Source organism: Ambystoma mexicanum, chromosome 9 (assembly GCF_040938575.1).
Source record: "Ambystoma mexicanum isolate Mex_15411 chromosome 9, UKY_AmexF1_1, whole genome shotgun sequence".
Taxonomy (NCBI): domain Eukaryota; kingdom Metazoa; phylum Chordata; class Amphibia; order Caudata; family Ambystomatidae; genus Ambystoma; species Ambystoma mexicanum.
The window spans coordinates 829,139,426-829,163,665 of NC_090931.1; the positions used below are offsets into that span (position 1 = coordinate 829,139,426).

At 46.1% G+C, this 24,240-nt stretch overlaps 1 protein-coding gene across 6 annotated transcripts in view; it reads left to right on the forward strand.

The window, feature by feature from the left end:
• Positions 1-24,240, forward strand: part of ADARB1 (adenosine deaminase RNA specific B1) — a 1,064,814-nt gene that overhangs the window by 290,357 nt on the left and 750,217 nt on the right. Inside the window, exon 1 of one of the 6 annotated variants that reach the window (XM_069615859.1) lies at positions 23,155-23,198. The exons of the other annotated variants lie outside the window; for them this stretch is intronic. The gene's annotated coding sequence lies outside the window, so the exon portion shown is untranslated. Of the gene's footprint in view, positions 1-23,154; positions 23,199-24,240 lie in introns of those variants that run through there. 6 annotated transcript variants of the gene reach the window in all.

A 24,240-nucleotide genomic window follows, 5' to 3' on the forward strand; every position in this document is an offset into this window, starting at 1 on the left:
TTCTTGCCAAGATCTCGTTTGTCTTTAGAAGATTGAGTCTAATTCTGAGAAAGGTGTTGCGCAGCGGTTTATCCGGGAATTATTTTAAATAGCCTCTCACCTCATTAACTCTCTTTGGGATTGTGGGGAATTTTTTAATTGATTTGTATGATGCAGCATTATCCTGAGTTCTGATCCAGTTAACAATGCAGTTGTAGGAGAAGAGCACTATTGAAATGGGAGATTCTGGCCAAGGCTTGAATCTGTAGGTCTTGGGTGTGCCAGGAAAAGGAACCTTGAACTCCAATGGCTTTTCATGTGGGTGTTTTCCTCCTGGGTAGCCAAAATGATGGTTTTAGTGTTACCGGATCAGAGAGCCTTCCTAACTAAGAATGTGGTGCAGGGTTAAAAGTTGAAGGTCTGGGAACACTGCATCTATAGCGCCTGGATGATGACAGCATTCCGGTGTGTGTCATTTGCCAAGTCTTTGAGCAAGAAATTGCCATGTAAGGACTATTCCGCTTCCTACCGTCCAGTAGGATGTCATGCAGTGTGTGCCTTGACTAGAATCAGGACTCGAGAAAGGTAATAACTAAGATGGGCGAGTAACATTGCTAGGACAGGGGTCCGCAACCTGCGGTTCTCCGGTTGTTTTGGTTTACAACTCCCCTGATTTATCAATGACTACACTTGCTAGGGCTGGTGGGAGTTGTAGTCGAAAACATCCAGAGAGCCAAAGGTTGCAGACCCCTGGCCTAGGACAATGAGATCAAAAGCCATTGACTGGAAGGTTTATGATTCACTTACTAACTTTTGAACAGCATGCTGAACAAAATGAATTATTTCGTTTTTTTTAATAAAAGAAAACCATGAACACTGACTTTGCTAAGTGTGGTATTCCTCCCAAAATATAAGATCGAATGGATTGTGTGGGCATTTACCGCGAGCAGTCACAAATTGCTGGGTACATTGCACTACTGTACTGTAATAAAGTAATACCAAGGAAACCAATTTGTCATGCACTTCCACATCCTGAGTAAGAGATTGCTTTGGGGGGATAGGAGATTGCTTTGGGGACTGCTGACTGCCAAGCAGAGAGAAGAACAAAAAGAGGGCAATAGGCCCGGGCAGTGTCTGTCCCCTCCCAAAAAACCGGCTACCAAGTTCTTGCCTGACTTTTCTGCACCAATTGGAAGTAGTATCTTTATTACAGAAGCTCAGAAACACCAGTGACCCATACAGGCATTGCCTCAACCGTGTATAACTCTGGGACTTAAGGGTGAAGTGAATGGAATGCAGAATTTTGCCATTTAATCAGGGCTTAAAGTGGGCTGGGGCCAGGTGGGGCAGAGCCCCGGCAGTTTCCGAAATCTTGTTTTGAAGTGAGGCCCTGACGGGGCTCACTAATCTACCCTGGCACAATGGCAAGGATTTATTTCTAAAGCCTGAAGCCCGCGCTCGTATGCGCGAACTTCAGACAAAAATGCCTTTCATACATAATGGTGGTGCCGCTCCTGCGATGCATCCCTTAAAGAAAGAGAGGCCCGATGGCCGGTGCCACCATTATGGAGATAAATCTGAGGCTGCTGGAAGCAGAGGCCTTGTTTTGTAAATCCTGAAGCTCCCGCGTACTCGTGGGAGTTTCATGAAAATAGACTCTGCTTCAGGCGCCCTGAAACGTTCAGCCTTTAATGGTGACTGTGCCCCTACGCAGTTGGCGAGGGGCAGCACCACTATTAAGGCTGAAAAGGCGAGGTGCTGTCCCATGCCAGGCAAGCCTATAGAAAATAAATGCAGAGACCAGCACCCTCTTCCCCAAGAGGGGAGAGGGTGCTGATCTCTACAAAAGGCTGCCTGGTGGGGGTGCCTGTAGCCCATTGAGCCTGGGCAATCAAGGAGTTTGAACTAATGAGCCAGCAGGTGACCCCTCTCCATTAGGCCACGCCCCCTTGATGAGCCCTGGCTCATTTTGCAGTACCACTTAAGGCCCTGCATTTGTTAATTTCAGCTCCTGGGAAATAAGGACCTCAGTTCTGCCCTGACATGAAATGTGAGAGAGCCTTTGATGGTAAGTTTTAGTTTTTACTATTTGATGGTGCTAGCACCACCTATATGCTGAAACTATTGCAGAGTACAGCTGGGTAGGAGATGGGGTATGAGAGGCACAAAGGTTGTAGATGTTTGGTTATTTACCCACCCATCGTCTGCCCCAGGCCATGCTAATCTCGTTGCCCAGCCCCACTCACTTCGTGTCCCTCCCCGCCCAAAACACTTCTCTTGGGATCTCTTTCAGCTAGCTTTATTGGGCACTGACACCAGACTCTGTGCTGAGCGATGCCTACAAGTGTTATTTCAATGCAGTTTTCTGAGTGCTAATGGCTTAGTTGCAGCTGTAAATGCACTACTTGTGCAGTAAAAATGTCTTCACCAAGTGTCTTCAGATGTGTAAGCCGTATGCTTGTCCCTCACTGAAGTTCTATTTAAAACCAGCACTGGCAAAAGAAACTTAAAAAATAAGCCTACTGCTGAAGGGCGTCATTGGTTCTACACTGAAATGTCAGCTGACATATAACCCGTATTACTACATCGACAGAGCCCGCCCACGACTTCTACGTCCGTCCGTCCGTCCTGTACGCATGCACAAGCCACATCAACCCCGTATGGAGCAGCATGTTGCATGGCACATTGGAGACCATTGTGCATGCGCCAACGCAGGCCACGCGGTGTATTGAGCAGTGTCGCCTGCTTCCATCGGTCCAGTAAAGTACATGTTCTGACGTGACCGGTCATCGAGTTTCCAGGCTGCAGACTTATGATCCGCGAGAGCTGCCTGTTACTTCTCCCTTTGTCAAATAAATGATGATGTGAATGATTGCCTTCTAAAAATATTCCACCAAGCGTTTTCCCCATGTTGTCACCAGGCTGGACTAGCATGTAGATTAATGGGACAATGCATGGGCAACAAATTAGCGTGGGCCCGTTTTTTGGGGTGAAAGTGGGCTAGTTTGATATATTCCTTCCCTGTGCACTTAGTAGTTTTGGTTAGTGCTATCTAACAAATACTCTTTAAAATGCACACTTTGCAATGCATTTTACCGAAAAAACGGCCGCTCCGGGACTACTCGAGCCACATAGCACAAAAGAAAGTGTGGGCCTCTTTTCGTTGCTGCCCAAGGCAATGTAATGCTGTTCACCTTAATTGTCCCAGCCATAGAGGCCCAATGTACTAGTCTCAAACGTTGGCGCCATGAGTGCCTCCCCCATCAGTCCATGGATGCCCCGCATCTCTCCTGTGAATGGCAGTGCTCTGTGGCGACACCTGGCGTGCCGTCCATTCACGGTGCAGCGTCCGCGTCCGCGTGCGAGTAGAGTAGTACAACATTTCTTTTGTGATAGTTGACCCCAGTCACGGATCCACATTGCATGAGTGGAATGTTAGGTTAGTGTCCCGGAAATGGCTATTGTAATAGGCAGTTACAAGGTTGACGCGTGATCCGTTTGCTGCTTTGCTGCGATTTTTTTACAGCGCGTTGGACACATTAGCCCTTTGTTTCTATAAATTGCTGACGGCGGCACTGCAATGCAGCGTGCTGCTATCTCGCCATTGGATACCCCACTCGACGGCTCCCCTTCATTGGCTTTTAAAGAATCAAAGCCACCGGTGCTTCTCACCTCCCCGTTTTCTAGAATCTATGACGAAAATGCCTTCGCAAAATGACAATGGCCCATTTTTGTGCAGATTGCGGTTGGTCTGCAGGTGACCGTGTCCGATGCGGCACTGCTGCGCATGGCCGCAAACGCCCCCCCCCCCCCCCCCCCCCCCCCCAGTTTCGAACGTCAGCCCTGTCTTCCGCAGCGCAGATCTCTTCATTAAGTGGTGGCTGCATGTTGTGACTTTTGGTGCAATCGCGTGCATTTGTAATATGCCGTACTGTGCGAGGTCTTGATCTCTATGGCAACAGCCTCTCGCGAGCTTCCTTGCGTAGATGGCTTCAGGTTATTTGTCATAATGGAGTTCTCGGCGAAATGGACAACGTGTTCCACGAAAGCAACCAATCGAGTGTTGCCACTGCCTGGTCTTCCACGTTGGAAGCTCGACGAATCTGGATGTTATCCGTTTATTAAAGAGCTGCACCATGCCTTTAGTCAGAAGTTTGGTTTTGGGAGTATGCCACTCATTTTCTTAATCTGAGGGTTGCCATAACAAAAAAAACAGAATTCTACATCACAATAGAGTGGCCGCAAACTGTTGTTGTGAATACAGAGAGCGCTTGATTTCCCACCACAATTTCTCAGCATATTGAGCTACCACGTTCATTGAAAATAGTGCCAGTAGAGTGCACCACTATTGCTATGGAGCACATGCCCGGTCTACTTGCAGTTTAACAGCAGCCACGTATCTCCAACGGAAGAATTGGTTCGGAACGACAAAGTTTGTCTTGCCGGATTGTCGTTCCCTGGAGGCACAAGGCCCAGACTCCCCCAGAGCCCAGCTAGCAGTCTAGGTGCTGTGCTACACACGTGGAGACTTGATGTAAACGAGTGAGGACCGAGTGGTTAATTGACTAGCTTTGCACGGAACAAGCCCTGAAGTCTCGCATCCACAACCAATTCCCTCTCCAAAACAGCATGAATAGCTATTTTGACAAATGAAATGAGCAGAGAGCCCAGTGTGCATTACTTGCTCAAAAGGGTTTCCTGCGTGAATCCCTATCACAGGCATATTTTAAAATGTGGCAATTCCTATATTCCTAAATTGCTCTTTGCTTTCATGCAAATCGCCATGACTCTGTCCCTCCTGAAGGTTCCCAAGCTGCATTTGATTAAGGCCTTGAAGATCTAGCTGGACCTGGGCTGGGTCTTTTACACTGAGCCCTTCCCATGTCAATGACCACTCCCCTCTGCACGAAGAGGGTCTTGAGTTCCCAGATTACATTTTGGCCATCGCTAGCACTGCATATATGTATGGTTAATCAAGTCCCCCTTTCTCTATACGCCTGGCGAACAATCCACTGGAATGCCGCGTTATCGGAGAGTTCCTTCCCATTCCCACCCCCAATCAAGGAGCCCTGCAATACTCTTGCATGTTTTTTTTGCGCTGGCCTTACTGAAGACTCATTTGTCCACAGTGAGCCAAGAACCAGGCCAGGTATAGAAAATATATTTGTATTTAATTGAATTGTAAGTAATAGAAAAAGCACTAAACTACACACACCACCTTCTTTGTGGCTCAGTCAACTTCTTGTTACACAAATTAATTAGGAAAAACACAAATCACAGTACTTTATCTCAATTTCAATTCAAGCAATAATTAGTGCTGGCCAGTGACCAAGCTCAATTTCAAATGTAGTGCTGTGCAATTTCGGTTTTCCTGCGCGCTTAAAAGGCTAGCAGTTAAGTTAAGTTTTACAAATTTGTACAAATGCCCATGGCCATCATTATTTCACCCACACTTTAATTTTAAAATAAACCAGGGTGATTTAGCAGTTTGTTTTTCAGACCCTCCTACTTTGGTCTGTGTTGGGGAAAGTTGACAGAAAAATGTGGTTGATTGAAGAATTTGGGTGTTCAGACCCCCCTCCACTTAAGGGCCTGTGTTGGGGAAGCTGGAATTTTAAGGATTTGTTTAGTTTAGGGACAAAGACATCCCTCTTCCTAAAGAAGTCGTGGACAACAAGACAAGTAGCATCACCCAATGAAATTACAATCTATAGTTTTCAGCGCACACCGGGAATGGGCTTTGCTAATTTTAATAAAAAATACCCTGTTGTGTTCCGCCAAGGGGAATTTATAAAATGTATAGTTTTGGTTAATTAGGCTAAGGATCTACTGTTTTGGCCACCCAGCCTCTATAAAGGGAAATAATTAAAGGCAAGCAGGCTACCCCACCTTTTGGTTTCCCAGGGTTCAGTTTTACTTAGAAAGCTGTCATGACCACTGTTAGGGGTCACAAGCTGTGCCACAAGCAGGCTCCCACCAGAACCCTAAGGGCCTTAAAACCTCTGCAAAAAGGCTCCTGGAGCCAGTCCTGGCGCCTTTGGCACCAGGCTCATATGCGGTAAGGAGAGACTTATCAGGCTTGCTTTCATTTATGTACATGGGTCTTTAAATCCAACATGGAAGCAACCACATAGCTCAGTTCTTATGAACCAAGCAATGCGGTCTAGTGTTTTGGGTGTGGCTGGGCCTGGAACTACTTTACCTGGTGCTACTTTACATGGGTTATATAAACCACACCCAGACTGCAGAACACGCTTCGTGTTATTCTGCAACTAGCAGCGTGATGCTCCTTGTGTCCAGCTCCTGGTCTTCAGCATCTTCCTGCAATCCTGCAAGAACAAGATTACTTGTCTTAACTGAGAATACACCATCCTACGCTCAGCATTTCAACCGGGCCGCAACCTGTGGAAACCGAGAGAAGAAACATCACCTGTGAGTACTAGCTTGAGGAATTCCAGCATCCTGCGGCCACAGCTCCTGTTCGAACATCGCGACCTGCAGGGCAAGAGAGGGAAAAAGAATATTAGAACGCACACATCAAACATCAAATTCCATCATTCTTACTTGAATTCCATCGAGCTATGCAGCGCTTCCATCCGGAACTCCACGGCAACACCCTGCAAGAGAAAAGGAGAAATATTCAGCCTGTGAGGAGAAGAGAACACAGGTTAGCTTCAAAAAGACAATAAAGAGCACTGCACTTCGCCTGTAAAGAAGACGATAAAGACATTAAGGGGATTTTCACTATAAAACAGAACTAAGGCTTACAATTAACAAACAAACAAAGGTGCACTGCACCTGTGAAGCAACTCGGGCAGATCGCCAACAAACGCCAAGCGCCCCTGCACCAGACGCAGGACGGATAGCTCACCCTGCAAACAATTAAGGTGAGAAGGACTCAGTGGGAGAGGGATTGGTCAGAGGAAGGTGGGAGATTCACCGATTAGAGACGGTTATCACAAATCCTCCCTTCTGTGATTTCAGATTCGTTATTCTGCGCTGGGCAACTACGTATCCATGGTTCCAGAGCCTTCCAGACGCCCCCGGGGATATCAGGTGAGTGTTACAGAAAGCCTCTGTTTAAAATTCAGGAAATCCAGCTGTATTTCAGGTGCCTCTTGGAGAATAGGGCAGAGATCTGGTCACTCCACTCTCAAGGATGGCCCCCAGCACTCCACCATAGGCCCCAGTCAGCTTTTTAGGCCTTCCCAGTAATGGACAGCTACTGCCGGATGCAATCTCCTTTGGCGTTTCCTTGCAACTGTCAGATGGTAAATTTCAGCAGCTCTCCCTTTACTGGTCCTTCAACAATCCATTTCAGATGGCCATTGAAGTTCGCTGAGTCGCAAGTGGATGAATTTTAGATCACCAAAATTGCCTGTAAATTACCTACAAAATTACATGTCAATCAAGTACGACCTATGGTTGCTGAGAAAAAAGCCCAAGTTACAATAGTTCTTTTACTTTAATAATAAATCTTTATGATAGACAAATGGTATCTCCCCTGCCTCCAGGTCATTTGTCTCTCTGGGCCAGCCTGTAATCAGAGTTTTTATTAGTCTGTGTGTTTGTAGTTTTGCTGTTTGAAGTTGGTGGCTAGAGATCATAAATGGGGGATGCATTTGCTAGACAGAGATCCCCCCCACTGTAGATAATGAGCAGGGCCGGCCCTGTTATGTCACAAGGCCTGTGTCTTATCTGAAGGGGGCCACCATTTCGATCTGAAAGGCATCCATTTCTTGTATTTCTTTTAAAGTGCAGCTCCTCTTGATTGTAGCCCCTGTTTGTCACACCTCCACTCTACATTCCAGGCATGCACCAGCCAGGTCCGTTTGTCTCTGCACAGATCCCAGGGGGGGCCTGGGAGGGAGCCAGGGTGGAGGACCTTTGTGAAGTTTGCCCATTGTCCCACTATTTGTCCTTGGCTTGAAGGGAAGTCGCAGATTGCAATGTTTAACCTTGGTCTTTATTCTTTGACATAGTGTATTTTACTGATCAGGGTTCACTTTGCATTTCCGATGAAAGTACAGGGCTGTTTCTTTCAGTCATTAATAAAATACACTTTTAATTATCTGCTGTTCGTTTTTCTGCTGAAAAGTGAGTCTGAATTGTCCCAGTGCACCACCTTTCGATGGGTGGCAGTTTCAGTGAAAATGCTGCAGTTATTTATCAGTCAGTAATGTGATGTGCTTTTCCAATCTGCACTAGGATAACATTTTGGTTTTGGCCTTCTCTGGATTTCTCTTGCAGAAAGAAACCTGCATAGTCTGCTTAAATAGGCCTACTGGAACTTTTCATGGCAACCATGCCAGCTTTTCTTTTAAAATGTTTTGCCGGCATTTCGCATCTTTATGTTGGCAGGGGAACATTTTTCTCATGTCTTGCTTTAACTTGCAAACCCACAGGCAAAGTTTTTGTGTCGTGTTTAAAAATCCTATTTTTCATGTGAAAGGGACCATTGAATTTCTTCTAGCTTTGTGAATTAAAGTGCTGCTTTTCCTTTGGTAATGACTGGTAGGCCTTTTTCACATGGCCCTTCAGTTTGTGGGCCTTTGATTACACCCCCAACGAACATTGCTTACAGTTTCGAAATAGAAATGGAAAGAGTCTAAAATGCGTACCCTGACCTTCTGAATCATTACAGTACCTTATTTCTGCTTCTCACGCCTGCATGCGTTTTTCTTAGTTCAAGTTTAGCTTTCAATGGTCCTCGCAGCCCATCTTATTGAGCTCCTGGTCCCTGCTTGGGAGCTTCAGGGCTAGCTTCAAGAAATGCTCTTGTCTAAGTCACAGTATTGCAAAGCTGATTAGTGTGGACTCCTGTCATAAATGCCTATCGCTTCAAACTTGAATGTATGCTCCACTACTTGCTTTGCTTTTGGTATTGTCACAGTAATGTTCTAACCAATATTCAATCTCACTGGTGATTAGAAAAAATTGCTTATTAGTGAAAGGATCCGTGGTCCATATGGTTGCCCTACCCACCTGTGTCCCTCTTAAGAGTCTAGGGCTCAGGGTACATTATTTGGGGAACTGTAAAATGCGCTTATCATTCTAGGTTAGAAGGATGCCCATCATGACCGTATGATGTAACAAATAGTATCCGTATTGTTGGGTTTGCTGTGTTGTGCTGTTGCCAGGATATTGCCACTGTGAACCTGAGAAGACAAATGTAGTCTTAGATTGCAGGACATTTATTTATGCAGTTTCCTTGATTTGGACAAGCTCTTTCTAAAATGTCATCCTGGGAAACCGAGGCAGCTGTGCTTTCTCCATCCCAGTCTATCAGCAGTTGCTCTCAAGCACGCAATAGTGAATTTAACATTAGCAGTCTGGGGTGCTCCTGAAACCTATGGAGACTAACAAGGGTTATGTTGTAATGACTATTCATGCTGGGATCTTACTGATGTGTTGAGGTACTGTTGTTTTGGGCTTGTAGACTGTTGTGCCTGTGAGCAGTGCTGAGCGTGTGTGGCAGTAGGCGTGAAGCTGGCTGGAGTAATGATGTGCGTATGAGTTTGTCCTGATCTGCACTTTGCAAACTACCAACGTTCTAGTAACTCCTACGTGGTTTTCCTTTTATATCTCACAGATCTGTTTTTTAAAATTCCCTTTGGTATTTGGAAAATTATTAATTTTGACATGTTCACTGGAGCTCTCCAGGACGAGTGCTGCTACAGAAGCCCATAAGGCCTGGGATAACAAAGAGTCTCAAATGCAACATATAAAGCAAGTGATTGCAAGAGGGCATTGGTCAAGTTGGTGTTGCCCTTCTGAGTGAGGGTGGTGAGTCCCAAAATGAGAGAATCCTCCTGCTTGGACAATCCGAAGGAGGTGGTCACAGGCTTATTAGACCCAACTCCCTTGCACTTAAAGGCCACCGTGGACATGATTATCCTCTTCCGTGTGGTGGTGCACAATGCATCTAACTTCCTCCACCCAGAGGAGAGACATGGTGGATTCAATGCCTTGTTTTGCTACTTTTAAGTCCCCTGGTCTTTCTTTTGGGACTGGATCCACACTGAATAGGTGTCTGGAATTGGGTTCTCCTCTTGAAAGAGCATGGAACCACGGCCTGGTTAGTGGTGCAGGTTTACCCCAGCACCCATCTGCTACAGTCATGCCCTCAATCGATCTTGTTAATCTTTTGGATCTCTGCACTGGTCTGGCACACTTTGTGCCTCTTCAGGACATTTTTAATCCGTGTTACTACTGGTACTGCTTACACTTTCAGAGGGTTAGGTTGTGGCTGGGTGTTCCTGAAGGCTGAGGGTTATTTATGGACCAATATCAAGCAGGTGTGCCCTCTATCACTGGTACTGTTTGCTCCTTCCCTAACAGGAACACGTCTCTCAAAACCCCCTTCCCACCGCCGCATCTCCACCAGCAATTACAGCCACCCCACAGCATGGTGAGGGACGCTGCTAGGTGATGCTGATGCAGATCAAGTAGACTACTTGCTGCTTCTTCCACTGGGCTCCATTCTACACTTTGATGCTCTGGTTGAGACTCCAGGAGGGCTCCAATTTGTTAGGAGCCATGCTCCACTGCAGTGAGCAACGGGACGATTTAGATGTGATTTATAGCATTTATAATGTACACATCCTCACAGAATCAGGCAGAATGAACTGTATTTAGGTGTAGCTGGAACAGGACAGGCAAAATTAGATAAATCATAGAAGGCCCTTTTTTTGCAAAAGGAAAGTTTTCATTTTTTTCTTGAACACACACAAGAAATCTGCTGAGAGAATTTCCAAGGGTCGCTGATTCCAGAGACTAGGCACTGCCACAGAAAAAAAAACATCTTTCGCCTTTCGTTATGCAACAAGTATGTGGAAATAGTGAGTATGTGTTTATTCTCCAACCAGACTTTTCGCTGGGCTATACAGAGTGATCTTAGTGTAAAGGTAAGTTGGGACCATCTCACGAATTCACTTGTATATAAGACAAGGTCTTGAAGACAACACGCTGATGTAATGGGAGCAAGCGGAGATCAAGACGATGGGAAGAAATTGAGCAACTTTTGGGAAGTCTAAAAATGAGTCTAACAGTGTTTTGAAGAAAGTGTAGCTTATGTAAAAGCTTATCAGAAATGGTTAGAAAAAGCGTTCGCATAGTTCGATTCTGAATTTGAGCACGCCTACTTTCAACACCTGATTTGCTTTCCAAATATAGTGAAGAGTGTAGTATTTATTTTATGTGAAAGCGACATATCAGGTTCCCAGATCAAGTCTAAATTCCTCACCTTGCTGGAGAAAGATGTGGGTAATCCAAAAATTGTGGGGGCACGGGGTGAGCACTGAGGATAGTTAAGGAGATATTGGGGAACCAGCTGCATAATGTCCGTCTTAGCCAGGTTGAACTGGAGACCATTGCAGATCATTCATTGGCGCACCTCACCAAGGCAACCCACTAAATGAGAAAGAGCTCCATGAAAACAGAGACTTTAACATATATCTGGGTATCGTCGGCTTAAGAGGGATACTGCAGAAGGAAAATCCAAAGGAGACTCACGAATGTGTGAAGATCACTGTTAAAAAGGAGCATGGGAAAGGGACAAACTTGAGAGACTCCATAGCCTACCCAATAGGATTAGATACAAATGAGGTAACTTTGACAATTTGAGATCGATCTGCAAGGAAACTCCTAAACCATGCCATGATATGATCTGACATCTCAAGAGAGTAGCATGGTGTACAGTGTCAAACGCTGAAGAAAGATCATGCATGACCATTAAGGAGAGATACCCCTCTTCAACATAGGCCAGAATATCACCCCGTACAGTGACTAAGTGGATTCAGTCCCTTGCTTGGGACAGAAACCAGATTCTGCTCTGTTGTGAAATCAAAATGAATGTGTAAGGGGGACTAATCACAACTGTACCACCCATCTGTGACAAGTGAACGCAGGCCCTGTTTTGGGTAGCTTCGATCACCATATCTGCGTGGGTCAGTTGAACTTCTGCAGGTTCCCTAGTGTAGTTTTCCAAATGTTCTCTTAACTTCACAGTGGGACATGTGGACACGACCGCCGAATTAATTACTCACCAAGTGAGCTATGCAGTTGTCCTTGCCTGTGTGCATGTATCTTCCTTGGCAAGAACATTCTTCAACGTCCCCCTTTTTTTTAAGTGTTTCAAATTTCTTTTTTATGAAAGCTTTCTGAGACTTCACAAGTAACCAGCTCACTAAATCTAAGCTGGTGTTACAAAAGGCCAATTAATTCGCTTTTGTTTCCTTGATGTTTCTCCTATACTTTCCACAAAGCCCCTGCCCAAGCCATTGGTTAACACTTTTACTTCAGCTTTAAAGATAGGTTAGAGTTCCTGCAGGGGTTGGGTTACATCTCTAATAAGCCCTGTTCCATTATTTAATAAACCATCAACTGTACAACCGGATACCAGTCTCCAGCTCTTCCTGACCTTCATCTTAATTTACTACAGAAACAAGATAGGTTTGTCAGTGACCAAAGAAGAAATGAAACGAAGGCCTGTGAGTATTTCTTCTCCGATGGGATGATTACCAAAAATCCCCCCAAAATATGACCTTTTTGTAGTCATCCGAGCATGCAGCACTGGTATGGGTGATGCAGTTACGAGGTGGCAGGGAATAACTTCTTGCCATCCTCCAGCTTAATTACAGGAGATCGCTGGCCTGTCTCTGTTGGGTCCAGACTTAAGCTCACCTTGTCTAATTTTCCTTTTCCCCCCATCTGGTGTCGCTAGTGTTATTCCTTGTGTGGAAGAAATAGGTCACCCTGATGAAAAAAGAATGTGATTTATTCATTGGATTGCAAGGCAGGTAACAGTGTAGCAACCTCCGAAATCTCATCTAACTATACTTTTAGTCACATGACTGCAGAATATTCAAGAAATCCTTCTCCTAAGCGTTCTGGCGCTTTCATCTCCTTCGCGAGGACAATAGCCCTAATTATAAACCAAGGTTTCTGTTTATGGTTGGACATTATGCAGTTCCAGTGTGATGTAGCCTGTAAGGAGGTGCACATTACTTCTTACGTGCTTCTTGTTCTGCCTAATCAGCCGAGGGGTGTTCGTCCACTGCTCCATTCAGTTTGCTGCATCACACAGCATTCCATTGTCTACACTGTTTTGAACCGGCTGCATCTTTTGAAAACGAGCCCACATCCCTGCTCCAATACCCCCAGACTGGATGCAGCATGTCTGCCCAATGTTACCACGCATTCATCAAATGTTAATCATTGCATTCAGCCAAGAGGGAAATGGGAGTCCTAATAACTGTCTGCTAAGTAGAGAAAAAAAGTAAGGACAATCGGGGCATAGCAATGGATGTTCAGAGCTGAAGCTCATATGAGAGGTTCCTAATCCCTTCTTCAAAAGAACCTCCCCTCCCCACCCTCAGTCTTGGTGGTACTTGCACTCATTTATTATAGGAATTTACCCCCTCTCCCACACTAGACAATGAACATCTCTTGGGGTTAGGGGCAACGGAGCCTGTTGACTGGAACTTGGGACTCTATTACCCATTGCTTGCTATGGACAAGACAATTGGTTGTTCATTTACAAAGCTGAAATCAGTTGTTCCATTTTGAAGGACTCCTTGTGGACAGCCTTCGGTGGGGGTTCTGAAAGACGCATATGTCTGTTCAAACGATCACAGGAATGTGTACCTATCTGGGAGCTGCACACGTTTACTGAGGGTTGTTGTGAGGGAAGGTCGCTTCAAATGCAACGTTCCTTTTGTTTGATCTCAACGCTGCGGCCTGCTGCTTCATCGAGGTGCGTCATTGTTGGCAACCTTGGATGGTGACGGGGTCACATCGGCACATACCTACATGAATGGTTGGTGTACTACTCTATTCACAGTACCCATAGAGTCAGTCTAACAGTACCCACAGCTTCTTTTTAGGTTTAGTGTATCGGGTGTAGCATAAGTCATTGCTGCTCATATCCTTGCGCCTCCTTTTATTTCGGACTGTTCAGAGCACAGAGTTGTGAAAAAACGGCTTCCATAAGAGTTTTGAGTGTACATGAAGCTCAGTTATTTCAACTTTTGCCATTAAACTATGCCATTGAGGTCCTTTGCTTAGTGGATTATTGCAGGCAGATAAGTACCCCTTAAACCTCTCAGGATGCACAGGACTACAATGGTTCTTGCCCCCCCACACCCATTAGACTCAAGGTTTAGGCTTCATCTGTTTAGATTTGAAATCTGTCATGACCTGGGAGTGTCCATTTTGATGGCAATAAATGTAGTCTGCCATCAAGGCCCTCCTTTCTTCTACCAGACCCCCTGAAAGATATAACTGCACTTTTCTGAGTACCAGTTGTATTGCACCCACGGCAAGTTAAAGGTGCACAGTCTGGTCTCATTATTGCAATTTTCTGCATATACATGTCATGAAATGAACAACCATTTGTCTTGCTTTGAAAGTCTCTCTTCCCTCCCTCCCTTACCATCCTGCTAAACCGTCTCTGTGATAACCTGGATATCAACGATCAGGCCCTGGCCTGGCTGACCTCATTCCTCTCTGATCGACCCTCCCAGGTCCAACTTGGGTACTTACTTCCCTATATCTCACTATCTACCTGGTGTTCCCCAGGGGTCTAACATCTCTCCCTGGCTTTTCAACCAATACCTGGCACCTCTTGCCCACTGCATTGCCGCCCTCTGCTCCAACTTTCAATGCTTTGCGGATGACAGCTCGTTTTCAGGCTCCCCTCTGCCACCTCTTCTCCTTCTCTCATCTCTGACTGTCTGTCTGCTATCCAGGAGTGGGCCACCAATGATCTCTGATTTAAAGCCAGTAAAACGGACATTCTCCTCATCAGCACACCAGCACCCTCCTTTCCTGTCATTATCTGGCTGGCTTCCCTTCGCCCTCTTCCTGCTCACCTGTGGGGCGAAGAACCTCGGTGTCCTCTTCAACTCCACACTGTCCTTTTCTCCTCACATCTCTGACGTCTCTAAGAAGTCATACTACCAGCTGCACCTCCTCAGATGTATTCTTCCTTCCTCTCCTTCTTCCCCCAGAAGCTCACTGTCTTTAGAGCTCTGGTTCTTTCTAGGCTGGACTACTGCAACAGCCTCTTTCTAAATCTGCCTGCTTCTACTCTCCGCCCTCTGAAACTCAGCCAGAATAGGACTGCAAGACTTGTCCTTGGCCTCAAGCCCAGGTATTGTTTCTCTCCAGCACTGAAATCCCTTCATTGGCTCCCAATTCGTCACACACCTAGCTTTCGTCCTGAACTGGTGTACGTGGCAACCATTTTGTTAATTGGATCAGCCTAATGTGAAGTACTCCGTTTTTATGTCCAAAACTGTATGCAAACATGCATAGTAAGCAAGCCGAATAGGTCACGCCACAGCTAAAACCACCACACACTGAATCACATGTGGGTAGCACAATTCTGCCCAAAAGCCATACACAGTAGGCACTGATAACACACACAGGTCATAACACTTCATTTCAGAATAAAATGTACTGCAACAGTTCTAGATACCACAGACCACCAGTATGCACAGGTAACCGGGATGGCATACTGCCTGATGGCAAAATAAGAGTAATACCACACACATGACCCATAGGCACGCACAGCACGTACACACAGGATACAAGGTAGCACAAAAGCTACAGGCACCAATCTTGAACAATATACACTCGGATCACACTCCTGAAACCAATAGGCAACGATCATACAACGGTTGCCAATATAAAGGTACAGAAAGAAAATCTAAAGTCTACAGACGTTGTGAATTCCTGTGGTCAGGTAACACTCTATTCCAATGAACTAATTCTCTAACGCAAAGCGGGGCAGCAAATTTGGTTGTAATTAACCTAAGGTGAGGGGGTGAAACCTGGATGTCAGTGGGATTCTCTGCTACCCTGGGATTAGCTGGCAACAAACAAACCAGAAGAGACTATCCTAATATGGGCTTGAAGGGAAAAGTGATCGAGTTATCAAACTACTAATTGCTGCCAGGACGAGGGTGCCAGGAAATGGATAGGTCAGTCTGCTCTACGGAATAAAGATCCCTTATTATGAAAAGTGAGTGTCGTGAAGTGTGATTTGTTGAGTGTATACACCTTACCATTGGAATTTCCAACCTTGGTAGACTTCATATTTGTATAGGTAGTAACCTGAACTATTTTTTTTAAAGGGTTTTTTTCCCCTCCCTCCGTTCTTATAGCCTGTAGTTCTGGTTGGGCCAGGGGAATTTATTGAGATGTCCTCCAGAAAAGTTAAACTTATCATTTAAACTTGCGGGACTGGTTGCCGTCTGGGGTAGCTTGCAGTCGACCTTTTCAGTGAAATTCTACAAAGGGGTCCATTTTGGGGAGGAATGTAGACTAATACATGTATGTTTCTTCCACTGCGTTCATGGGCTCAGATGAGTGATTGATGTGGCAAATGTCTAATTATCGTAACACGTGGCACCGGCGTCAGTCTTGTGCCCTTGGCTACTGCACTGCAGTAAGATTGAAAAGATGCATTTAGCTGCTTCCAGGGTACTGTCTGAACACGTGAAATATGCCCACTTTCAGTGAAGAAATTAGGCAAGTATGGCTGCAAGCTCTCTGAACCTGGGCACCAGTATGTGTGCCCTGACCACCTTAGTGCCTTTGAACATACGAAAAGGGACTTCGGGAGGCACACAACTGCACGAAACTTCCCAATAATCATCTATGGTCAAATGTGAACGTCCCCAAAGGGGTTTTGATCTGTCCGGGTGGGGGAGGGGGTGGCTGAAGTGAATAGTTATTGGTGCAGTCCCAACATTTCTACCATTCAACTTTGCAGCCCTCTTGCCTCGCCACCCCCCAGCAACCCCCTTCCCCGTGAAATCTATGAAGCCAACTCGGGATATTTGGGACGGTTTCGGGAACTTCCGCCGGTGTTAGGATGAAGGTGGCTCAAGAGAAAGCATGTTCCATTCAGAGTCTGGTACGGAACCTAATCCGCTTGCAGTATTGACCTGCGAGCACGCGCAGCCAGTGTGGGCCATGCCGATCTAGGTATGCTGGGTGGCTTGTTGAGCTGAGGCTGCCATGGCTGCAAGCCTGGCCCTGCAAGGTGATGGCCATGGGTGCCATGCTCATCTCGTGGAGGGACATTGTTCCTAAGGCACCGAAACAATCATTTAACTCTTCATATCTGCCCAAAATGTCCTTTTTGGTTTTCTTAATACAGCATAGCGTTTCGAAAAAGAATTCGCCTGTAGCCCACAAATTCATTTGCTAGAATAACTCACAGTTTAGGTAAGGTAAGTGGTTTGCTCAAAATGTTGGCCTTGCTGCACATAAGGAGAAAACCTTTATGGGCATAAACTAGAACTGCGCATTTGGATCTGTGTATTTCATTTGAGATTAACCTCTTCCCTTCCCTGGCTCCACTCGCTGCAAACCCTGCCTCGACTTGAAGCCAGCCCCTATGTGCCGAGATTTCAAGATGCCCTTATCAGGTGTGCTGGTATTTTTACATTCTTTTGCGTTTGTTTTACTTCTCTAAAGTCAGACCTTTGAGTCCTCGAGTGCCAACTGCGGAACCTTCCCACCACCCGTCATGGGGGTAATTTGGCACCTGACTTGTGCCCTGATTAATTGCTTCGTGCGCACCCGTTGGCTCGATCTTTCTGTTTTCTGTTCGTTTCTGAATAGTAACACATACCGATCGTCTCGGTTTTTTTCTCACTGCCTGGAATTTACCATTTAAAATATATTTTGTGCGTCTTACTGAGGGTGTTGTGATGCCCACAGAAAGCAGCAACCGAAGCTGTAGCCACTCTCAGCAAGATATTTGACGAGGAGCAGCTGCGCTTTAGTGGTTACATTGCAGACTGACCCAGAGCCCTGGGTTCTAACCACAGCAGTTTCTATAGCATATTGTGCCCTGGGCGAAACCCTAGAATACGACCCCCCTTCACGGTGCTCCGCTACTGCTACCCCGCACTGCACGCACCCTCCAAAACCATTCCACCACTGCAGTTTACAAAGCATATTATTAAATTGTACTTAAAATGAATAAGCAGACCATGTTTAAACAAGATCTCAAACAGGAATTCATTTTGCCGAACCCCTGGTTATGGTAAATGTCTAAAGGAGGGGCGCTCATCTAGATGACGCTGCCCCTAAAGCATCTTGCTGCTGCCTAATCCATTTTTCAAAATAAGTGTAAGTGGCACGCTGCCATCATTTGATACGTTTTGCCAGTATATGGTAACTTGCAGTTGTGATTGTAGCACTAGGTGTATCTGGAGGGTCCATGGGCATGTCATCGCAATGCCCACAGAAGCAACAAAGAAAACATTTTCACTGTACACAAGCCACAACTGTTGGCTTTGTTAATTGTGTTCTACCTTTTGTATAAATCATTTTTTCACAGTAAAAAACTTATAGCAACATGCGCAAAATTACTCCTGGACACATAGAACACCAAAGAAAGCAAGTAGACCCCTTAAATTCATTCCCCTCTGCCTTCAAGCAAGTGCTGCAACAAGTACAATGGGCACAAATCTTCTTGTTTCCTCTCTACTTAAACTTTTTGATTTATCTCCCAGTTTGGCAAGGTGATTCCAGTCCATGTCATTTGAACACGTGTTCTCCGGGCCTGGGCTTTCATGTGACATCAGTTGGGTCTGGGAGTTAGTTCTGTTTCAGCTAATTAACATACCAGAAAACAGTGATTTTACGAAAGAAACTCCCGTGGTGTGGTGTTTAGGTGACATGGAGTCACTCATTTCATCGCCCCCTAAAGTATCGCCAAACAAGAACATTAGCTGTGTCACCTTGTACAAGACCATGCCTATGTCCTCCTTTCCTCATATATTAAGCCTTCCATTGGATTGGCTATTTACTTCAGTCTTCCCCCATTGCCCCCAAACCTCCTACTCCTGCAGGCAGTCCCTGGCCATTTTGAGTAAGCCAGCAAAAAAAGCCCTTTAGTCCACCTTAACGCCCGATCCTCAATTCTGGCATGTCATTGCTGTGGAACAATCAACACACCGTCACAGCTGTGGGGCAGTTTAAAGATGTACATTTTCACAAAGTTATGCTAATTTATTTAGGCGACAGAGGCCTTTTAAACAAAAAAAGTTTTTTAAACGTGCTTCTCTACCATGTTAGAGATTTAGCAGGCTGGCCCTGCTGCGTCCGCCTCCCCAGCCCCCAACCCCCAATATGTGGCCCGGGCAGTCGCCCGGTTTGCCCACCCATAGAAATGGGGCTGGTTCTAACCTTCACTTTGGACAACAGAAATAGTGTCCCAACTTGGGGGCACTCCCATCTTGGCACTTGACCACAAATGTGTGAATCCGGCCAAATCCACATCGAGGTGTAAATTGCTGCTCTGGTATTGCATCTGCAGCGGCTGATGATGATGATGATGATGAAGGAAGTGGGGAGCAGTTACATGGATCTGATTGATGGGAGGTTTGACCCCAACTGCAGCCAGCGATGTTTGATGCAGTCATCTGCACCCACAGAAAAAGAAAATCATTTCTTGAAATGGTGCCTTTTACAGCAAAGTTTACAATAACACCTGTGTGTAAGGCCACTGGATTTCCAGGCAGCAATCGATGGAGAATGCATGAGATGATGAAACTCAAAAATCTTATTAAAATGTGTTCACCAAACAGTATAATTCAAATTAACCATGAAGATATAATTAATCCCACTTGCACCTTTTTATGTTTCCAAACGGAATCCAAAATAGACATTTGATACTGGTTCACAAATGTTACGATAGTTCACCATATAAAGCGTGCCCTCACTGCAGTGTATGTCCATAAACAATACAGTGTATTTTTTTTAATTTGCTTGACATCTCTTTAGCTCTCAAGGTGTGTCCTTTGAATATCTGTGCTATATCAAATTCACCCTTCTGTTTTGTATGCATAACCATGAAATCCATTTGCTAATTTGTCTGGCATCGCCCTTATTGCTTGCAGACTTCACTATTTTCCTGAAATAAAAAGGAGTGTGGGAGCCCCTCTACTGAGCACGAACATGGGCCAAATACCCTGTTCTATGGAATGTCTTCCACTCAAGAGGGTCTACAGTCACGTTTTAGCTCACTGCTCCCTTCACCGAGGAAACATCTCCATTTGCATATCACTTGCTCACTGTGCCTTAGAGAGGCTCAGCTTCGCCTCACTGAGGAGGCCCAACAAGGCCGAAACTCATGTCTGGGGTTGCTGATGGACCTCTTGTTCAGAGGAGAATTGCCTAGCATTTCGGTGCTGGACCCCCCTTGTGGGTGGGACCAGACTGATAGGCAGATGGATATTTCCTTTTTGTGAAAGGTGCAGTGAGCTAAAACGTGGTTGTAGTTCCTCCTGAGTGCGAGTGTGGGATTATCGAGGACAGGGATGGCGTTGGGGCCTTTCAATTTCTTCAAATAAAAGGGGCCTTGAGGGGTGGGAGGAGCGGAGCCTTGCAACTGCCCCCATTTTGGCAGTCAGCAGCCTTATAACCCAGCAATATATTCCTTTACATATTTAGATAAGGGGCTTTGAATGTGCGCTTTGCATTGTCTTCTGAAACCTGTGCCCTCCTTAACTGCCCTCTCTTCCCTTGGGGGTCGTTAAACTGGCCTGTGAGCATCTAATAGCCGGTATGGCCCCAACCATGGGTGCCAACACTTAAGACCAAATTGACGCTTTCTCTGAAAGTCCTGAAAATATTTGCAGCTCTGCTTTTGCTGTGCATTCATGCCATGTTTTTCTGTGTTTGGTCCCATCGGCCGTGCCCGCTTTACGTCCTTTTTGAATGGTAGATGAATGCAGTGCTTTTATTCTCCCGCTGGCACAAAAGCTGCTTTGCTTATACTTCAGTTCGCATTCATCGTCCCAATCCTCTTTGCGCAGCACTCTCCTCGTGAATGCAGAAAGGGCAGGGATCCCCACCCCTTGCGTCGCTTGCCCGCACACAACAGTCAGTGGCTGTATCCTCTTGTGCCCACATTGCATTATAATGCAGTACTGCTGAAGGGGATGTGCCACGTGCTGGCAAAAGCAGCGTAATCTCTCCATTCCAAGTTTTCCAGATACTTTTCTTTGTCCTTGTGTGATTGTCCAAATAAACCCCCCTCTTTGGCGAGGGGCTGTTATGGTTGCACAGGGCAAAGGGGCTTCTGACGCTATTGTTTGACTTACCACCATAGATGTCCCTAGAGGGGGCAAAAGGGGCCAATTGTGCCCCCCATGTGCTGTTTTGCCACCTATTGGTGGCCTACCACACAAACACCCTGTGATTTGTGTGCCCCTTTATGTTTGTTTTATCACAGGATACATTTCTAAAGATGCTATGGGCTTGTCAAACGGCTTAATCACAAATCAATGCTTCTACTGTGCTCACTGCAGTTAAACTGTGGGTTCCTGGGTGCCAACTTTTGAAATGAACAACCGGGGCAGAAATTCCCCCAACCCTGCCCTGAATATAAGCAAGCAACCAGCTCAACCAATCCCCTGGCCGAAGTTTTAAATATACATCATCTTTGCAATAGCCACTGAACCTATCTGTTAGGGCCTATCTATGGATCCCTTAATGTGCTCAAAATCACTGCATTACCAACAGTGCAGTTCATGTACATGACTTCAAAGACAACAGTATTTCATCTCGAGCTACACTGACCCTGTACATAGATTGATTGAGGGTGTACCAGTGGTGGCTCGTCCATAATGAGTGAGGGGGCAGCCTCGCCCATTATGGAGTAACTGAGGAGCCAGCCCAGTGTAAACATGGAACACTCTGTCAGCTGCTTTTTGCATATGTGAACGTAGTGGGCGCTTCGTCGTCACCGCTCCGGCTATGGGTGCATGTGCAGGAACCAGAAAACGCTCTTTGCTTCCTGTTCATGCTACGCGGGAGCTGTAGTGCTAGGAGGAAAATTGAGGACTGGGACAGAAGGTAAGTTAATTTAAATATGTGCTTGTATGCGTGTATGCTTGTTTTTGCGTAATGAGCGAGTATATGATTGTGGTTTCTGTGAATGAGCGAGTGCAAGCTGTGCGTGAATGTGTGCATTTGTGTTGGGCCATGGAGCTTATTATCGCAGGAAGTGGGCTGTTGTACAACTCCCACTCCCCACCTGCCAAAATCGGCTCTGTACGAGGTGCTGGGGGACACCAGAACAGGCATGGTATTTGATTACTGGGTACCTATGATGGATACCTAGTACAAAAAAAAAATACCATGCCTGCCCATTGGTCTCCCCAGTGCCTCGCATGCACACATAATCATTGTGTGCGTGGGAGGTGTTGCGGGGCCCCGGTAGCAGGCCTGGTAGTTTTTACTGGACATCTCTGATAAAGCAAGCATGATGCATGTTTTTACATGGGTAGACTGACATTTTGAAGCAGCAGGTTTGGAACTCTTTTCGTACTGTGGCATGTATTTTTAATGGCATGGTTAACGTACGTATGGTATGGTGAGATGTAAAAAAAAACCAAAAAATAAACGTACGTATATTCTTATGTGGGGATACTGCCATTCATTTGCAGAATAAGCGTGGACATGTTCATGTTCTTGTATGGGAATGCTGGCATATATTGGTGCAGCCAGCATGGAAATGTGTGGGCACAGCCAGCATGAAAATATTGAGCAGGAGTGGAGCTCACTTTTTAGGATGTACATGAACTTTATGCAAATCTTTTATTGTTTTAACCCTACTTTGCACATGCATAATTTCACATCTTTTTTTAACCAGTTTGGTAATTCTAGGTGCCCTTCCAACAGTTTGGCCTATTGACCCTTACTTGATATGCCACCACCCCGCCCCGATGTTGGATGATTGCCCTGCTTTGTACCTCGCGACTGTAGAACATGCTCGTCTCCTAGTATAAGTGCCTGAAGTTAGGGGTGTTCCATTGCTTCTGATTTTATTTCCAAGGGAAACAGCGGTGGGCGGGGGAAGGGGGGGGCGGTGGCATCGGCTCTGCCATCCAATTAATCAAAAGAATGCTATTGTGTTGTCGGCTCTGTTGGTTGCTTTTACTTTTGGCACTAGAGTGTGGGGAGAGTCGGGAAGAAGGAAAGGCCGGTTTCCTACCTTGCCCATGTTTGTGTGCAGCCGCCGGCAGCTTTGTTTACATGGAGAGTGGGTGGAGAGTGCACTGTGCTGACGGGTAAGAGCACTTGGGTGTGCCAAGGCTGCGCTTTAACTTTTCTGACAGTTGGCCTTCACTGAACTGCCAGTGCGTACAAGTCCTCGGGGAAGCAAGAAGCTAACTGGGAAACACCAGGTGAGTAATATATCCGGGGCCGCTAGCGGAACGTCGGGGCTAACCCTGAAGTGGGAGGGGGTTGCTGCCAGAGTCCCTCGCTTCACTTATGTTTTAATGTGGAGTTTTAGAAAGGTTTATTTTGGTTGAAAACCTGCAAAAGTCCCTGAGGGCTGTTTTTCATTTTGCATTGACCGCCAATGACTGTTGAGTTGCTGTAGAATGAATGAGCGTGTGCCTGTGAGTGATGTTGTGGGTGGATATAGTGTATATTCCCACAACATTGTGTAGGGGCAGCCGGCCTAGCGGTGCCGAGGCGAGCTAGCAATCCCTTCTTCGCGAAAGCGGTGGGGCGTTAGACTAACGCGACTCCCCGTGGACCCCTGTGGCTCCGATCCGAGGTCCTCTGCTGCCATGTGCTGAACTCTCCATTACTCGGCGCTGGATCGGGAGAGCGGCCTCCTTGCCCAGTGAAAGGGGCGAGTGTAAATACTGCTGCGCTCTCGCTGTGATCCGACGAATCTGCCAGCCGGCTCGCAGGCGCGCCTTTCTGGGCTCGCGGTGGAGCCTGCGTGGTGGGGCACAGTACCTGCTCCCTGAACAGTCTTCCGCTATGTGCGGCACCCAGCACTTTAATTCATATTTTCTGTGAAAATCCGTTCTGTTAAACGCGCCACAAGAAAAACAGAAGGACGGTTATAGTAACATGTATGCCACGTTCAATGTGAAAACCTGGATTTCTCGGTCTTGGAAAGAGACTGCCAGAAAGTGTCGTAGGTGTGAATAGTAAATAGAAGTCCGGGATCAGACCTGCCTACATTTGAACATCAAAAACCCGGAGATTTCGGCTACACACCCCAACACTGCCTTTAGGACATTGAAGCCCGGGACCGGTTGTGTAGTTTATATTACAACAATACCCTGTTAATAAGGCTCAGAAATGTGCACCGATTTGCCCAGAGTCACACACTTGAGCCCAGTTCGCAACTCAGTGACTTGATGCCATGTTTTCTCAGGTCTAATTGGTACACATGTGTTTAATGAGAGGATTTCTTGAATACTC